The sequence below is a fragment of the Lissotriton vulgaris genome, chromosome 2_1 (genome assembly GCF_964263255.1).
Source record: "Lissotriton vulgaris chromosome 2_1, aLisVul1.2, whole genome shotgun sequence".
NCBI lineage: Eukaryota > Metazoa > Chordata > Amphibia > Caudata > Salamandridae > Lissotriton > Lissotriton vulgaris.
The window spans coordinates 45,754,728-45,774,843 of NC_141687.1; the positions used below are offsets into that span (position 1 = coordinate 45,754,728).

General features: G+C 44.6%; 1 protein-coding gene across 2 annotated transcripts in view; it reads left to right on the forward strand.

The window, feature by feature from the left end:
- Positions 1 to 428: 428 nt before the first annotated feature.
- The window catches only part of TTLL4 (tubulin tyrosine ligase like 4), a 400,271-nt gene continuing 380,583 nt past the window's right edge, over positions 429 to 20,116 (forward strand). For both annotated transcript variants that reach the window (XM_086954424.1, XM_086954426.1), the window contains exon 1: positions 429 to 572. The gene's annotated coding sequence lies outside the window, so the exon portion shown is untranslated. The remainder of the gene's footprint in view (positions 573 to 20,116) is intronic.

Here is a 20,116-nt window from a genome sequence, read left to right on the forward strand (position 1 = left end):
GGGGAAGTTTTGCTCCGTTAAATACACGCTTGAAGCGCTTAATTTATCCTCCAATCTATATCTTAGTTTTAAGTTTCGTGTTACTGTTTACTCATCTCATTTCAATTCATAGAGCCCAAAGAAGTCATATATGAATGTATGCTTTATGTAATGAAACAAGTGCTCATGTAAAGCGATTTGGATATCGTTGGGTCGCGAAGTATAAACTGCAAAATACAAAAAAAAGTGCTGAACTATTTTGTACATTTTTCAGTGTACGCTTAAAAATAATTTTAAATGTATGTTTAGTGTTAAGCTGTACCTTAATCAGTCAGCGCTCTCAGTTCACTACCAGATCACCGCCCGCTATCATCGAGACGTTGTCATTCTAAGATGGCCGCCGCAGGCTCGATGCCATATCCCCCGGCCCGCGTCCTTCTTCTGTGTTAGGGGCGCCTCGCCAGTGACGCCCGTGGCGCTGCTATCCGGGCCGTGCGTGCCGCCGCGTGCGGTTGCCAGGGGAGCCAGCTTCCCGCGCAGGAACCGGAAAAAGACCCGCGGCGGTACCGGGAAGAGTTGGCAGCCCGGCCCCGGTGAGTGCAGGGCATTGGCGGGAGGAGTGGTCCTGTTTCTTAGAGCAGCCCGTCTCTGCTTGTTTTCACATCACCCCCGGTGTCCTGCCCCCACCCGCCGGTCCCACCCCGAGGCCCCCTCTTTGCTTTAGTTTGACTTTCCTCCCTGTTGGGGGAGGGGGGTTCCTAGTCCTAACCCAGTTGTACAGACGCTCCCCTTCACCTCGGTCCCGCACTTAAGTTCAGGAAGTGCTCCTTCACAGGGCTCCTCCCTCCCAAGTTCAAGGAGTCGGCCCCCCCCCAGGCAGCCCTGCCTGCAGGGTGCCCCCACCCTCAGCCAGAGTTGTACCTGACACACCGGCTAACCACAGTTGAGGAACTTCCTACACCTCCACCTCCACTCGCCCAGGGCAAGCTTCACCAGGCTGCACTGTCTGGAAGCAGCCCCCCCCCCCCCCCCCCCCCCCCCCCCCCCCCCCCAAACCCAGAGGGATCGGCCCCCTGCCTTCCTCACACCGGCCCCAGCACTCTCCATTAATCCATTTTTATTTCTTTCTTTTAAAAGTTTTCTATAGAGCTAGCTAGATTCGTAAGTATCAGAGCGCTTCACATACACACACTGTAAAAAACAGAAGGGCCTTACATTACCTAGGAGGCTGACAGTAAGTAAGCAAACCACGGATAAAGAATACAGCATGAACAATAAATAACTGTGCACCGGAGGGGGAGAAAAAAAGAAAAGCAAGGTGATTAGCATCCTCAACAATTCAGCAATCCTTGAATGGGAGTCAACTCGGAGTATTGAGGTCTAGGTTAGTAGACGTTGTTCAGGAAAGTATATGTTAAGGAGATGGAGTTTGAGGTCCCTTTTGAAACGCAGCAGAACCTCCACCAGAGCCTGCTGGGAACTTGTCTTGGGACCTGAGCTCGACCCCAGAGTATTGGTTGTATCGATGGTCCCCCCCCCCCCGTCATTAGCTTCCAGCATATGATCTGCCTTCCATACGTGGTCTTGAATGATAGTGAATGATTGGCACTTTTTGTAGGCGGTGTTTGCAGAGTCACCCTGCTATGTTTATTTGGAGTATGGCGTATTGAGCGGACGTGGCTTGTTTACCAAACGCCTGAAAGATTTAATTGCTGAATTACCAGAAAAGTCTATAGTCCGTTACCGTACTTTCGTTGATTATCCTTACGCGTTCTTCTAGTTATATGTAATTTTTGAGTGCATACACGTGGTGGGGGTCCTCAAAAGTAACTGAACCTCAACAGTAAATACGCTGTTATGTGTTGCATTTTTACATAATTTGCAACAGTTGCCAAAAATGGCAACACCTGGCAATGCCTTGAAAGAGTTAAGTACTCTGTGTACATTACATTCCCTGCTTGCCAAATGATACATTTCAGGGTGCAGAGATGCACTCAGATTTTCGCATTAGCTAACCTACACATGCACATTTGCTCCTGCTAAAATGCAGTTCACAAATATTTTCTAACAGTACAATTTCTTGGCCAACTTATGTACATTTTTGTGAATTCACAAAAGTTGTATATCTGCAAGGACATATACCATGGGTGCACTGTTGAGACTTTCTTTAATAACTGGGCCCCTCATTAGGTGTGGCTTTAACAATGACCTTTTGTGTTTATTAAAATTCTCTTTTTCTTTCTCTTCTCTTACCTCCCCCCGGAGCATATCTGTACACAAAATTGTTTTGTTCAGTGCCAGAACCTACTGTGGGAATGTGTGCTTTTTGAGGCCAAAAACAATGTTGCTTTTGCCAATGTTTCTTATAATGGTGAGGGCCCTGCAGCTCCCACACCAATATGGTTTTACAAAAACCATGCCAAAACAAGTCACATATTGACAACCAAAATGCTAATCATCCATTTCAGACCTGCTGGCTTTGCCAATGCTTGTTTTCCCCATTATGAATATATTTGGGAAATGTTAGCATACATCAACACATTTTACTAAATGATGTTGCATAGAAATGGTACTTAACATTTTACAGTAGTTTAGCCAAATGTTTTTCCCCCCCAAATTTTTCTTGTGAACATTTTATTTTGAAAGCAAAGACTCCTCAAGCTTGCTTTCAATCTATGCTAATATTTCCATCTTATCAGACAGCATACTGGGAGCATTATACATACATAGCCTCATATTGCTAAACTTTGAAAACGTGTGAACACATTTTTATACTGGAACCACTGTCAGTAGTGCAGTCCGAGCTTACAACATTTACTTGGAGCGTTCACCCTTATAATAAAGGCTTTGCATTAATAAACCACAAATACAAGTTGGATAGGCATTTACTCATGAACACAAATATTACCTTAACTGCAGACAGGCCAGGCCTATACAATCATGACTTTCTGAGCCATAAACACCGCATTAATTGCACAACTTTTTGATATGGCCATTCTCACAATTCCTGGGCTCTGATCACTCCTCAGACTGGTGAAACAACTTGCACCACGGACACCTTTGTGGATCTTTTTTGATATCTTTTACTAGATAAAAATGTTTTTAAGTAAAAGAACAAACAGAATTTTAAATTGTTTGGGCTCAGCTGGTGAAATGGTGCCAACCAAGCCCTTGCTGCGGTTCCACGCATCAACAAAACCACCATGGGAGGAAGATCCTTCTCATACCTGGCAGCTAAAACCTGGAACTCCATCCCCACACACCTCCGCCTCACTCAAAACCACTTAGCCTTCAGAAAGCAACTTAAAACCTGGATATTCGACAAGTAAGTCCACACCCTTCCTCAAGCGCCTTGAGACCCTCTGGGTATGTAGCGCGCTTTACAAATTATTTGACTTGACTTGACTATGGTATAATACTTTCATCGTCACATCAAGTAATAACCAGTTTTCTATCACCATTTAACCTCAGCAAGCACACTGCCAGTGTTCCAGCAGCGTTGTTAAAGCCAGTCAGTCGCCTGTGTTTCTTTTCATTTATCATGCAGGACAGTACCAGATTTAGGGTCAGTCTGGCACTACTTACTGTACTGTCTCAGCATTGCTATTCAATATGTCAACAACCTTATTTAAGAAATCTGAGGTGTTTAGGCCATGATGTGGCTGACTGTGTGTAAAAAGGGTTAGTCAGTCCCCTGACACTCTTGTAAATCTTAACATAATTGTCAGGGCCAATATCAGGGGCCATTTGCTAGAGCAGTTGTTGAATAAAGAGATTTACTGCTTCTAGGGCTTGTTTATTAGAATCTTCGAGATGTAAATTGATAAACCAAAATTCTGTAGCTCTAAGTTTTTTGATAACTCTTTGATATTGACCCATGCTTTCTAAAAACACCAGTGTAGGGTTGCTACTAACATTGGAATTTTCATGTGGGGTTGAGGCTCTGGGAGGCTGGTGCTCTTGTAGCATGGGTTTTGGTGGGAAGTAGCAGTCATTGACTTGAACATTATGACTTTTATTTCTCAAATGTGCAGCCCATGAAGGCTGCATATTGGAGCGGTCAGATAGTACATCAACTCCGTCTTTACTCTGTTTTATGAAACGTGTATTTTCAGATTATCTCAAACCTTTATTATCAATGTCTAGCAGAGAAATTAGTTCTGGGAGAGGGCGGGAAATTATGGTGTTTTGTGCAAGTGTATGCAATCTCTTTGATCTGTGAGAAGGGGACTGTAGGGTAGGAAGGGAGCTGCTGGAGCCCTAATACAGGGGTGCCTCTAGACGGGTGTGATCTAACACTGAGACTTTGTTTAGTAATTCTGTGGGGCCGAGCTGCCCTGTGAGTACTTGTTTTTATATTGGGCACCTGAAAGTTATGAAGTGTATCCGAATTGACAAAGCACATTTTGCAGTTATCAGTAGGGTTTGCTTTCCTAGCACGCTTATGATCAACCTTTTTATCAGTGTATTTCAAACCATTATCTAAAGACATTGTTTCTTGAATATTAGTTATAGACTGCTGTACCGCCCCCCCCTCACAGTGCTACCCCTGAAATCTATATGCCAATGGAGGTGCGCGGTTAATCTTTAAAGCCACGGTTCTTGACTCTTTTACCCTTTGCAGCCGCTGTTCTTGACGCTTTTACCCTTTGCAGCCGCTGTGTTTGACGCTTTTACCCTTTGCGGCTGCTGTGTTTGATGCTTTTACCCTTTGCGGCTGCTGTGTTCGACGCTTTTACCCTTTGCGGCTGCTGTGCTTGACGCTTTTACCCTTTGCGGCTGCTGTGCTTGACGCTTTTACCCTTTGCGGCTGCTGTGCTTGACGCTTTTACCCTTTGCGGCTGCTGTGCTTGACGCTTTTACCCTTTGCGGCTGCTGTGCTTGACGCTTTTACCCTTTGCGGCTGCTGTGCTTGACGCTTTTACCCTTTGCGGCCGCTGTGCTTGACGCTTTTACCCTTTGCGGCCGCTGTGCTTGACGCTTTTACCCTTTGCGGCCGCTGTGCTTGACGCTTTTACCCTTTGCGGCCGCTGTGCTTGACGCTTTTACCCTTTGCGGCCGCTGTGCTTGACGCTTTTACCCTTTGCGGCTGCTGTGCTTGACGCTTTTACCCTTTGCGGCCGCTGTGCTTGACGCTTTTACCCTTTGCGGCCGCTGTGCTTGACGCTTTTACCCTTTGCGGCCGCTGTGCTTGACGCTTTTACCCTTTGCGGCCGCTGTTCTTGGCCGGTCGTTGTGAACTTGGATGCAGCGCTTGAGCTGCGCTGATTACCGTGGCGTCTGTATTATCAGAGTTTGAGAAAAAGCTACATTTTAATTTCAGACTTCGAAAAAATCTGGAGTGCCATTTTATCAGCTAAAACTAGACTACGTTCACATTTGCACACAATCACACTCGCACATTCACTCACTCAGTATTATGTGAGCTGTGTGTATATTCGAGTTTATTTTTGAGTATTTAACAATAGATTGATTCTCACCATCCTAATTAAATGAATTGGTGATAATGCTACAGCGAAGTACCATAAAATAGAGATTTTCTCTCTCTCTTTTTCTCTATCTATCTCTCTATCTCTCTATCTTTTCCCTCTTTCCCCCCGCAATGTCCACAGACGTAGCAGCGAGAAACACCGAGACAGACCCACAAGCAGGTCAAAGCCTTGAGCTTTCTCATCGTAATTAACACCCAAAGGGAGAGAGCTGAGACAGGCATAAAAGAGACCGACTGGGACCAACAAAAAGACTGAGCCTCTGCAGCATCCACTAAAGAAGCGGTGAGAGACAGATGGGCACAAAAAGAGACCGACTAGGACCCACAAAAAATCAGAGCCTCCTTAACATCCACTAAGTGAGAGGCGCGAGACACTCTGCGACAGGCACATAAAGAAACAGACTAGGACCTACAAAAAGGTAGAGCCTTGAATTTTTTTAAGACCCTAAGGGAGAGACCTGAGATAGAAACTGACCAAGTCAGGGAAAGAAAGAGACTGATGGACTCAGACAATCGCAATCACTATCTTTCACACATTCATACACACTCACACTTTTGCGCATGAACACACTTGTTCACTTGCGCAGGCACAGTTATGCTGAACAAATGTATTTCAAGTGAACAAAATAGAAATGTGCAGTAATGTATTGATATTTACACAACTTCTTTTCAACCTACGCTATTAGCTCTTCACGAACTGCATTACAGTAGCATAATTTTCTCTAAAATATGTTGAATACATTTTTTCAGTCTTACACCCCTGCATCTATGATGTAAATAAAATAAACAATGTGCCCCGCAAGTAAATGATGCTCCTCTTGAATCTGATTATCGTGAAATATCCTGCCGGCTATGTTTATTTTTATTTTATTTATTTATTTTTTAAAATCACCATGTGTAATTGGGTGTAGAGGTAACTGTTAGGTGGGCAAACTGTATGAGTCCAAAAACTCTGGAGTCCTTTTCAGTTTAAAATATTGCTAACCATTGCAGAACACTCTTAATTTGATCATCCGTGTTGACAGTTCGGTGTAGTGGTCTTCGATGTTTACTCCGCACCATAGGTATTGTCTGCCACAAATACCCCCATTGAAGAATGTTCAGCTATCTTGTCTATGGAGACGACGCTTTACAATTGTGACATACTCATCACATGTAGTTGATAAATGCCTCCTTCCTATGGCTCATCAGTGTGACATTTTGAAATGGTGCATAAGTCAGGAGATCTATAGTTTTCCAGCAGTGCTGTGGTAAACCGAAGCGCCAGATGTAAATGACCCAATTTTGTATTGGCAAATGGTTCTGCCCAGATTGTCGGGCTGAGACGGAACATCCAATAGCGCATTGTCTACTTCACGTGGTCCCCACAAAGGGGCCTGTCATCCGTGTACTTGTCTGCCACCTATACGAGACGCACATAATCCCTAGCCACACACCCTGTCTAAAATGACAGCATGTATGGTTGTGCAGGGATAGCTTGACAGTCTACAGAGAGACTGCTGTGTGATATATTAAAAGGCTTAAATTAAGTGTGTTGGCAAATTCCCTGCTAAATGAGTGATTTTTGACTTTAAAAATTGCAGTTCTAGGATTTTTTTTCTTCTGTCTACGATAGCATTTCTGCTGCCATGCTGAACACTTTAACCTCCTTCAAAGGAGCAGTTGGCATTATCGGTTAGAGTCTCTGCATGTTCTAGATTAACCATGAGCTGACTTTGGGGCGCTGCACAAAAGTTGATGCTGATAGGATAGTCTTTTTGTAAACTTCCTAATGTCTGCTCATAGAACAAAAAGTGTCTTCATTGCCAAATAGTTTAATCTTCAGATCGAGGCCGCCAAGTATTTGCTTGTCTTGGTAAAACAAATCGCGGTATAATCGCAAGATCAGTTCCCCTTTTCCATTTCTGGCTGTAAAGCTCTCTCTACTCTTAAAGCCTTCCTTAGGTCCATTTAAAGCTCTATCAAGAGCCACTTTGCTGTTTGTCTCCTGAGGCGGAAGCCGGGAGAGTGTTGTGCTACTCTTCAAATTTTTAAGCTTCTCATCTATTGTGCCATTTGTTTTAACTGTCACGCTGCTAAAAACTTAAAAAGTGCCACGCTGCTAAATTTTGCCGTATTTTAATTTCCTACCCCGCTTCTGGCCGGTGCTCAGCCGAGTTAGGTGCTGACTCTCACGGACCCGGGGTGGTGGAGCATTGGAGCGGCCATCTTTGGGGGAGGCCATCCAGGTTAGCAGTCTAGTCGCCAGCATAAAAGCAGTAAACATGCCTTCGCGCAGCGGATGCGATCAGCGGGCGTGCCGTCATCACGCCGGAGTCACGCCTGAATCCAGCCCGTCTGCACCCGTCCGCGCTGAGAACGTGCCAGGGGGGCTGGTTCTACTCTTACCCCCTCTCAAGTAAGTCATTTCTACTCTCTGCATGACCTGCGGGGGCTAAAGCCCTACTGGCCCCCTTGTCATCACAGATTCACACCAGAGGCACTTGGTGCCGCCCCTAGTTCACCAATATAGCAACCATCACCACCAAACCACCCGTGACCCTTCCATGGACGGACCATTTTCTGGTCCCTATTTCCTGAGAAATTCCCATTACGAACCCCCGAACCTCTAAAATTCAGGTAACCGACCGACGATGGCGCAAACTGGCACCTGAGGAATGGGCCGCCGCCCTCACAGACTCCATCCCCGAGCTCTCCTCCGACCCTGCCATGGCTGATAAGCAGTTTAATGAGTGGATTACCTCCTCCCTAGATACACTGCTCCCAAAAACTGCGACCCTTAAACATCCTAAAAGACTATCTCCTGCTCCATGGTACTCCCCAGAGCTCAAAGCTCTGCGCCAGGAGTGTAAGAGAACGGAACGCTCCTGGAGAAGAGACAAATCAGAAATTAACAAAAACACCTACTCCACCTCTCTTCTATCCTATAAAACCGCTATCCGAAAAACCAAATGCGCTTTCTTCCAGGAGAGAATAAAGAAAGCTGGATGCTCCAGTAAGGAATCATATGCCATCCTTAAAGAGCTTCTTAAAACCCCAGAACAGGGACCGGGACTCCCCTCCGATCCTAAAGCTGATCAGGAGAAATGCCAACAACTGGCTAATTTCTTTCATGACCAAATCCAAACAATTCTGGCTTCAATTCCCCCCTCGAGTCCGTGCGAAGAAACCGTTCTCTCATACTCCACATCACCCACTTGTCTTTCTTCATGGGGCCAAGTTACAATGGAAGAAGTAGGAAACACGCTTAAATCCATGAAGAGCGGATCCCCCAGGGACCCCGCCCCACTCCGGATCCTCAAGGAGGTAGCCCCGACGATCATTCCCCCCCCTTACTCATCTGATCAACGCCTCTCTCCAACAGGGAGCTGTACCCCCGAGTTGGAAGACGGCTGTCGTAAAAGCCCTATTAAAGAAACCATCCCTCGACCCTGAAAATCTGGCTAATTACAGACCCATCTCCCTACTCCCAGGAGTCAGCAAAATTGCTGAAAAATTGGTCAATAGGAAACTCTCACAGTTTCTGGAGGTCAACAACAAGCTAAAAAGTTCCCAGACGGGCTTTCGCCCAGGACAGGGCACTGACATCGCCCTCCTGGCAGCGGTAGAGGAGGCCAGAGCGCTATTGGATGGGGGAGGATCAGTGGCAGTGATCCTCCTCGACCTAAGTGCGGCGTTCGACACCGTTAACCACCAACTCCTCATCAAAAGACTCAAAAGAGTTGGTGTGAAAGGCTCAGCCCTATCCTGGCTTTCATCCTTTTTGGCCCAACGGACCTACCAGATCTGGGAGAAGAACGCCCGCTCCTCCGAAATGCCCCTCCAATGTGGTGTGCCTCAGGGCTCCTCCCTGAGCCCCACATTATTCAATATCTATATGTCCACATTGGAGGAGGTCATCACCCCATTCGGAGTGAGCGTCGTCAGCTATGCTGACGACACACAACTAGTGGTGTCTCTGTCCCACCCCAGACAACAAACAGCTGACCTATTCAACTGCCTTACACAGGTCCACTGTTGGATGAATAGGTCAGCCCTAAAACTTAATGGGACGAAAACGGAAGTCCTTCTTCTTGGCCCGAAAGGAATCTCACTCTCCCCGAACATCTGGCCAGCCTGTCTGGGTCACCCCCCCAACCCAAAAACAGAGGTAAAAAGTCTGGGTGTGTGGATCGACACCGACCTCTCATTCACTGTACAGGCAAAAAAGGTAGCCGGGACCTGCTTTGGGCTCCTGAAATCTGAGGAAAGTCCTGCCCCTCTTACCCTTCAATTCCCCAAAATTGTTAATACAAGGCCTAATAATATCGAGGCTTGATTACAGTAATGTAATCTATCTAGGCGCTCCTGAAGCAACCCTCAACAAGCTTCAGAGAATCCAGAATACCGCTGCCCGGATCATCACAAATACCCCTGCCAGAACCTCCGCTAAACCTGCTCTCAAACTCCTCCATTGGCTCCCCATAAGGGAGCGAGTCAAATTCAAGGCCTTATGCCTAGTCCACAAATCACTGCAAAATCAAGGTCCCCCAGTCCTCAGTAAACTCATCACTCCCTATAAAGCTACAAGATCCCTCCGTTCAGACACAGAAAACTTCATTACCACCCCCAGATTCGGGAAAACCCGATCAGGAGGAAGACGTTTCTCGGTCCAAGCTGCTCGCCTCTGGAACTCGCTCCCCCGCGACTTGCGACTCGAATCACAATACCTGCGCTTCAGGAAGCAGCTAAAGACTCATCTTTTTCCCTAATGTTTTATGCCTTTCCCTTATTCTGAGTCTCTGTCCCCGCCCCCACCCCCTCCCTTTTTTTCTGCCCCTGGCCCGCTGTACTGTAGAGTTAGGGTTCCTAGCGCTGGGATACCTCAGGGTGACTATGCGCTCTACAAAAATAAATAATAATAATAATAATAGTTGCAGGTGCTGGAACACAGCAAGCTGTTCCCCCATTCTCAATTCTATTAACAAGCAGCCCTCGAGGGAAATTAAAAACATCCCTTCTATGACTATAGAATCTGGGTTCCTTATCAACGCTAGGTCCCTAGTGAAAAATAATATTGCCTTTAGGGATTTTATATCTGAAAGGAAGGCATTTTATATCTGAAAGGAAGCCTTCCTGGGCCTTCATAAAGGAAACATGGGCATCAGACTCCACAGGCCCCGAGCTTGTAAATTCTATCCCTGATGGCTATGCCCTAGCACGAATGGATAGAGTTGGACGTAGGGGTGGGGGACTGGGAATATTGTATAGGGAAACCCTAAAATGCCGCACAGAGTTCCTCTCCCGTGGACCCCTTCCAGGCCCTCCAATTTCCCTCCCCTTACCCCCGAACAGCTTAATGTGCTCCTGGACAAAATAAAATCTGGATCCCTGTCCGCTTAAGATTCTTAAGGAGTGCAGGGAAGTCATGCTGCCCTCACTGTTGGAGGTCATGAACTCAGCTATGTCTGAAGGCATTTTTCCCACTTCTTAGAAAATGGCAGCGGTTAAGCCCCTGCTAAAAAGGCCACTTTGGATCCTGAGATCCTTAAGAACTTTTGCACGATTTCCCTGCTCCCTGCCCCAGCCAAGATGTTAGAGGCTCACCTTAACCACCATCTGAGTGCCTTCTTGAATAACTCCTGCCTGCTGAATTCCTCTCAGCATGGCTTCCGGAGGGCACACAGTACTGAGTCTGCCTTAACTGTGGTCATCAATAACATCCACGCTAAGGTCGACCAGGGCCAAACTACCATCTTGGTCCTGCTCGACCTGACAGCTGCTTTTGATACCCTGTCCCCTTCCATCTTGGTCAGCCGCCTCAGGGAAATAGGAGTGGGTGGCCCTGCACTGAGTCTCCTAACCTCCTTTCTTAACCAACGTGAACAAAGTGTTAAACTGGGTGACTTCCTCTCCCCTGTTAAGCCTGTACAGTGTGGGGTCCCTCAAAGCTCATCCTTGAGCCCCACACTTTTCAATATCTATGTGACCCCCCCTGGCCCGGCTAGTAAGATCTTTTGGGTTGGAAGTTCTATCATACGCTGATGACACCCAGATTATGGTCTCCCTCTCCAAATCAGTGAGTATCACTGCTCTTAATTTCAGGAAATGTATGGAAGCAGTCTCTTGTTGGATGATCCAGAATTTCCTGAAATTAAACGGTGAGAAAACAGAGGTCCTGATTTTTGGGGCCAAAGAGCTGGTCAGGTGACTGGTGGCCTCCCTCACTCGGAGCCTGCCCCCAGCCTTCTCAATCAGCTCGCAATCTGGGTGTGCTGCTGGACCCCACGCTCTCGTTCGAAAAGCAAGTGAGTAGAACGGTCTCCACTTGCTGTGGCGCTATCAGAATCCTGAGGAAAATCAATCACTATCTCACTCCAGAATCCAAGAAGCAGGTTGCGATGGCCCTCGTCGCATCAAGGCAGGACTATTAAAATGCACTGTATCTAGGCATCAACAAAAAGCTGGTCCACCGCCTTCAGATCGTGCAGAACGCTATGGCCAGGTTTGTCGCGGACGCCCCTAGACGGGCCTCTGCCACCCTAACCAGGAAAAACCTGCATTGGCTCCCAATGCAGTCCAGGATTAAATTCAAGATCTTGTCTCGCCTATGGCGCCCTCCATGGATCTGGCGCTGAAGACATCAGGTCTCTCCTATCCCTGTATGACCCTAGCAGAGCCTTACGCTCCGCTAATAAAAAACTGCTGTCCGTTTCCCGAGCTACTAAATGCCGATGGGGCGGGAGGTCGTTCTCCTACCTTGCCCCTAAATTGTGGAACACACTTCCCGTTGAGCTAAGAGGCCAAACTTCGCTCTCTCTCTTTCGTAAGCAATTAAAAACCTGGCTCTTTGTAGAGGCGTATGTTTAGCCTGGCACCTCTTCATTTCGCAAGCAGCTGTACTATCTTTCTAGCGCCTTGACGCCCTTGGGCTTAGTCGCGCTTTACAAATTCCCCTTCATTCATTCATTCATTCATTATCATGCTCTCCCGCTGTGTCTGTGTAGAAGAGACCTGCAGAAAGTTGCCCTTTCAAAGCCGGAACACCATAATTTAGAATTGGCTGGAATAGATCAGCCTATTACGAGAGTACGAGTTGTTTGACTTACTATTGAGTAGGTATCTGAGACTAACGTCCAGCTGGTTAAACAGCGAGGTGATGGGGTGCGTCGCAAGCCCTAGTCTGGGAGCGACTGCCAGATCGGAATAGTCTTTGTTAGTAATTTTGCAAAAAAGATGCAGTGTGGCGGAGAGGTCCAGGTAGTAATTTGACTGGGGAGGAAGAATTTGAGGCGCAGGTGTCAGTTCGATGTATTAAGACCTTTTTATGAAGGTCTAGGTCTGAGGCACTTAGGAAAGACCCAACTCTGACTTTGCCCATTCCTGGGAATAAAGGCCATTGTTAGCTTCATAATATGTAGCCTACAGAGACTTTTTTTTCCATGTCATTTTGAGATCTTACGTGTTTTCATTTGAGTAGAACGGCAATACTTCATCCTGCTTAGGAATGTGGGTGGGCCCTTTAGCGAGGCCACCCTTTTCTCTTTCTGCCCCTTTTCAGATAGGTTAACCCTGAGCCTTCTTGATCTACGTTGTTGAGCTTTCAACACCACTCCTGAAATGTGCCCTACAATGTCTGGCCATACTTGTTGTGGTTTAAACATGTGGCTTTACCAGCCCAACCCTTCTTCTAACAAGCATTTGCAATGCAATAGGTCTCGCATTAGGAAAGTTTGAGCTATTGGTATTGTAAATGAGAATTTTTTTATGTATGTGTTGTTTTGAAAATAGCGAAATTAATAGCTTTGTCATTTACAATGCCTATAGTTATAACTATCGCAAATGTGACACCTATAGCATTTGTAATGCAATATGTGTTGTATTTAAGTGACTTACATGTATTGCTATTACAAATACCAATGGCTTTTAAATATGTAATACTTAAATAAAAGGTATTGTAATCTAGAATGGCAATAGCTTAAACTTTTGTAAATAACGTTTGTGAAGATTATGTTCAGTGTATTTTATTGTGACGAAAATCCAAGAACAGAAGTGAAATATTAACATCTTTTTGTGACATTTGTAATAAAGCTTGAAACATTGAGAGAACATATCTGAACCAGTGATGCTGTGGTGGTGCTGAGTAATGCTGTGGTGGTGCTGAGTGATGCTGTGAGAGAACATATTTGAACCAGTGATGCTGTAGCGGTGCTGAGTGATGCTGTAGCGGTGCTGAGTGATGCTGAGGAGAGTGATGCTGTGGCGATGTGGAGTGATGCTGTGGCGGTGTGGAGTGATGCTGTGGCGGTGTGGAGTGATGCTGTAGCGGTGTGGAGTGATGCTGTGGCGGTGTGGAGTGATGCTGTGGCGGTGTGGAGTGATGCTGTGGCGGTGTGGAGTGATGCTGTGGCGGTGTGGAGTGATGCTGTGGCGGTGCGGAGTGATACTGTGGCGGTGCTGTTTGGGCGTACATATTGCCCAACCCCTCGTTGTTTAAGAAATATTCTGAGGTCGGACTGAATTTGTGGTAAGGGGCATATTTCATAAACTGTGGACAGCGTGCGAAAGCAGTATATTGTAATATATATATAGGAGTACTGAGGTCGGAGATAGAGAATGAAACAGCAAGGTAAGAGTGTCTGTGTAGGGGCAAATAAATAAATATGTATGCAACAAAGACAGAGCTAGTGAGTATTTGATGAGATGCCCAGAAGTAGGAGAAATGTTGACAGAGAAAAAAAGAAGAGAGAACGAGTGCTTGTACAGTGGTAGTACAGCACAAGGGTAGATTTCATGTACCAGGGCTTCCAGTTGTATGTTGCTGTGATGGAGTAAGTTTACCATGCACATAAATAATAAATGTATTCACCCGTGCGCTGAACAACCATTCAAGATAAATTAATTTTAGATTCCGACAGAGGAGCCAAGACTCTCAGAAACATAGGCTGGGGAGGAAGAGCTGATGGTAGACGCAGGTCTGCTGACCCCCCCCCCGGCCCCCTGTTTTTTTTAAAAAAAATAGAGTAACCATGATTAAAGATTTGCTTTAAAATTAACATTGTTTATAAAAATGCATCCTATGTAGGCTGGAGAAGAAGCAATACAAACAAAAGCATGTCATTTAAAGCACCGTGTGAAGTAGGCCCCAGGTGGAAACAAACAAAACACCACTTTTACTCACACATTCCTGAAAACATTGAAGGGAAAGTATACATGTGTGGGGGGAGCGAAGGGAAGTAAACAGAAAATAAATTTAAATCTGCAGTGGCGGTTTACGCTGCTGATCAGCTGCTGTAGGGGAGGAGGGAAGGGGGGAAAGTTGGAGGCCGGCACAGTGGCTCATTACTGTAGCTGTTAGAGGCGTATCAAATGGGCAAGCTGTCTGCCGCGAAAGTGAAAAAAAATGCGGGGCCGTGAAAGTCTGATGTGTGCAACAAATGGTAGTCTGGGGAGGGGGAGCAAGCGGGAGTGGGAGGGAATGAGCAGGCCAAGCGCGCGCCTGGCGGAGCTTCACGCTTCAGTAGACAACATGCATTGGGAGGAATCCGGCTTGGAATCCTCTTGGTCAGAGAGTTTGCTTCAACTCCATTACTCTTGTCTATTTATCCCTGCAGGATAGAACAGTCGAGACCTAAAAAGCAGTATTGCTTGTCTCGCAAGGCTCCTGAATTTACAGCCAATCTCTCTCCCATACATAGTAGGAGCCTCATGGAACCCCGAGAGCCTGAGTCATCTTACACTCTATAGTAATCTCTCTAGAGATGCGTTACCATATTTATCTGGTAAAATCTTTATTCTGATATGCTTCACTGCAGCAAGAATGATGGAAATTAAGCAACTCTATCACTCTACCAACTATAAATCCTAAATTAGTGTTCAAGTGATTCATCAGTTCCAACGGTATTGTATGAAAATGTTTTTTGCCAAACTACTTCGTCTTTTAGCATAAATTATTTTTATCATGTTATACGTTCTGCCGGTGACATCCATACAATGATGGAAAGGCATATAACTGTCTCCCACTCTGTCTGTTGTATGAAGTTGCAGTATGTAGATGTTATGTAAATCCTATTTCTCCCACCCCGTGGACATCCATGTAGGCATTATCCAGCGATGGGCCGTGGTGAAGGTTTGGTGTTAGCTCTAGCACTCTCCTCAGTTTTCAAGGCACAAAAATGCCATAGATTTGTATGTTCATAAACGCTGTTTTTCTAAGTCTTGGATCATATCTTACTCTAAGGTAGTTTAATTAGCCATTTAAATTGATGGATTTATTAATCACTATTACTATGTGTCTGATATGGGCCAAGTGCCCGCTCTGAATGCAAGTTTGTATGCAGCTTCCATCTCGCGTATAATAGGAAATTCAACATCTTCCGCTGGCAAAAGGGTCCCACATGTGAGCATACTGGATTTCAGATCGAGTGACCTCCCAGTCCTCTAGTAGATGTATAGGCTTTGCAAGTTTCACCTTCAATTTGACCTTTTGTTATTAGGGAAGGTGTCCATAAACTGACTACTGGGGAGCATTAGAAAAAAGTTCCTTCCTCCATGCTGCTTCGAAAGAATCTTAGTGATCAAAGCTTATGTTGTGGACTTTTTATATCCTTTAATAAAACCCATCTGTTCACTTTATCGGGCCATCCCTTCCATTTAATTATTTATGCTCTGTCTTTGGCACCATAATAATTCCTATTTGTAAAGCGCAAACATATAACCCCCTTAAGGGTTTCAAGGTGCTGTGGGCCCTCGGGAGATTAAGTGAGCTATTGCCCAGAGGCGCATGATGCTGAGCTACAGACGAGGATTGAACCGCAAACCCCACTCTCCAGAGTCAGCCCCTCTGGCCATTGAGCTAAACCTCTCTCTTCTCCGCCAATACGTCCTCAGTACAGTACATTTGATCTTGATCCTGTTTTATTTTATTTAGCTCTTCACTGTAAAAATATCCTTTGACCTCCTCCCCTCATAGTCTTTTGTAACGCTGGCCTGTGTGGAAATCCTGTCTATCACAAACATCTCATTCATAAGTCAGTTTGTAGACCTTTTGTAAGAGCCCATTGCATTTAGATATCCTAACGTGATCAACCTTTTTCAATATACTTCTTGAACCATCTGTGGTGTTGAACATATGCTCGTGCACAGTTCTCCAAATTCTCCACTCAGTGGTTTTATGATAGCTGGGCTTGTTACGTTCAATGATACTCTTGCAAGCGATCTATGTAACAAACTGTGTTGTAAGTGGTAAAAAACGACCTTCTGGAGAGTTCAGTTGAACATTTGTTCAACCTCTGCCTTGACTTTGTTGTTTGTGACAAAATATTTGACCTCGTATTGGTTCTGCAGAACGGAGTATTGTTTTAAAACTTTTTCCCTCAAGCTGTTTGTAACTTTTTGGGGAATCCTCGTTTGTTAAAAATATAATTGTTCTTTTGTGATTAAGCTCCCCGAATAATCCTTTAAGCTGACTGCAAAGGCATACATTTTCACATCTATCACTGTTAATACAAATTTTACACTGTCATCCGCAGCTTAATAATGGGCATCTAAGATCGAGGAAACCTATGATTTAATACTCTGACTGAAACATGACCTCTGTGAAAGTGCTTTCTAGCAGGCGAGTGGAATTTAATAAAAGATCTACTTTTCCATGGGGCAAGTTGCTTCATAAATCTACTTGTCTTGTAACTAAATCCACTCGTCTCTTTTGTGCCATTTTAATGCGACAACAAATTATGGCAGCAATTTCATTGTATAAGACCTCTGATATAGCTCTCTGATTATGTAAGGCTTGGATACTAGCAATTTCCTTATTTTGCCATGTATCCACAGAGCTACATACTAGGGCTCAAGGTAGTGGTAAGCAATAGTTCCAAGGTTGGAATGCCCCTTTGAGACTCTGCAAACCTACTAATTTGCATGTTTTAAGGGTTTTCACCAACATTTCTCAGTTTGGGAAAAGATTAGAGTAAAGTTCTTAATGATCTCCTGACAAAGGCAGTCATAAAACTTCTTCTACAACTGGGAATAAAAGAGGTTGAAGGGAAAGTGCACTTTCAAACACTCAACAGATTTTTGCATGAGCAAATCTACACATGCAAGTTTGCTCATGCTTAAATGCAGTTGACATATATTTTCTGGAAGTACTATTTCTTGGCCAACTTCAGTAAATTCACAAATTTCATAAATGTGCTCTTAATGCAAGCACATATACCCTTGGCACACTTTTTGAGAATTTCATTAATAATTGGACCCCTAATTAGGTCTGGTATTAACCATTACCTTTTGTGTTTATTCAAATTCTCTCTCACTCTTTCACTGTGAGTGACCTAATTCTGCTCTTTCACAAGGAGCATATCGTCCCACAAAGTAGTTTTGTTCACTGCGGTAATGTGTGCTTTTTGAGACGTTGCTTTTGCCAGTGTTTGTTATAATGGCGAGGGCCTGGTAGCTCCCACACCAATAAGGTTTTACAAAAACAATGCCAAAGCAAGACTCAAATTGACAAAACCAAAAGGCTGAACACCAATTTCAAATCTACTGGCTTTGCCAATGCTTTTTTATTTTTGTTTCCCCACAATCCTATTGAAACTGATTTTCCATTATGAATATTTTTGGGAAATACTAGCATTCATCAACACATTTTACTAAATGATGCTGCAAAGAAATAGAACCTAAAATTTTACAGTAGTTTTGTTAAATGTTTTTTCTTATTTGCATTTTTTGTGAACATTTAATTTTGAAAGCAAAGGATCATCATTCTTGCTTTCAAGCTTCTGCAAATATTTGCATCTAATCACAGAACATTCCAGGAGCATTATACATATCCTCATAGTGCTAAACTTTGAAAACGTGTGAACACCTTTTTATACCCCAACCACTGTCAGTAGTGTAGTCCGAGCTTACAAAATCTACTGAAAGCGCTCACCCTAGACAAAGGCTTTGCATTAATGATCCATGAATACAATTTTGAACAGCATTAACATGTGAAAACAAATATTACCATACAATATGACAATGCCTAATACAATATGACAATGACCTTCCCTGATCCAGAATGTGGTACTGTAAACTGGCAGCCAAAGGGTTTGTGCTGTAGGGCGTTGACTACTAGTTCCAAGGACACCATGCACATGAAAACATGTTGCCCTAGATCCTCAAACAATATGTCCTGGGCGTCGTGCTTTTGGAATTCCACATCCCTGATAATGTAAGTATCTTTGCCTGATAACAAGTCACATACATGTTTTTCGTTCATATAGTAGTCGTGGATTTTGCTGTCCATGTACGAGGTGTGTCTACCCCTCCAAAACAATCAACCCTCAAAGGGTTGTAATAAAGGGCCATGTGCATCAACACATTTGTCGGTCATATGTCCCCACATCGCCACCCAATAAGTTCCAGCTCAAAACTGAACTCTACAGGTTCTTTAGAAAAATTCGGCTACGATATTATTTTAGAAACTCCACCTCCGAAATCTGGCAATATTATTTATGGATGATTTCAAGAGTAAGTTCATCTTCAATTACACCAATCCCTTTTGTGCCCATCTGGCACTTTGGGTCCGATACATAGACAACGTTTTTTGTATATGGAATGGGACCCATACAGATTTGACGCTATTCCACACTTGGCTCAATGAACAAAGTACTGATATTCAGTTTACATTACAATCTAGTGCAAAGGAAATTGCATTCTTGGATATTATGATTTTTGAGGAGCAAATATTTTGCAAACAACCCTATATAGAAAACCGGCAGAGAGGAACTCTCTTTTGGAATATGGGAGCCACCACCCTAGGGGTCTCAAAGACAACCTACCGGTAGGACAGTTCTTGCGTATTCGCAGAAATTGTTCCAAAAAAGATGATTATATCAAAGAATCACAAGAACTGTCCTATCGTGTTTAAGATCGTGGCTACCCCGCGAGACTTATCAAAAAAGCACGTAAGAGGGCGTGGTATAACCCACGAGAGGCGCTCCTCCAACCAGAGGAGAGAACCAATAAAGCCCATGAACGCCTCATATGTGTTACCACATTCTCCACTCTGAGTAATGACATCAAAAAGCTCATTAATAAACACCGGAGTTTAGTGTCTGATGACATTGAGCAAAATTCTCCTCCCTTACATTCATTTAGAAGAGCTCGAAATATCAGAGATTTAGTGGTCAGATCTTTCCTTGACTGCCCGAAACCACTGACCATTTCATCCATGTGGAACCTTGCTCCAATCATTGGGCACACCAGATGTGGTTCATGTGCCGCTTGCCCCTCCTCCATCCAAACTAAGGTATTCACACACAAAGGTCGGAATTATGCCTTGAGATCACATACTAATTGTAACACTCAAAATGTTATTTATGTGATTTAAATGTCCCTGCGACCAGGTATATGTAGGACAAACACAGCAAAAAGTGAAGGTCAGAATATTACAACATGGGAGCAGGATTAGATGTAATGTTTTGGGTGCCCCGTTGGTAGATCATTGTAATACACGGACATACCGCTGAAACCTTGAGGTGGTTGGTTTTGGAAAAGGTGACTCTTGGTCCTAGAGGTGGGGACATATCTATGATCCTCAACACCCGTGAATCCAAATGGATGGCTATCCTGGATTCGGTCTGTAATGGACTTAATGAGGCAGAAAGTAGCCATGCCCAGCTAGCT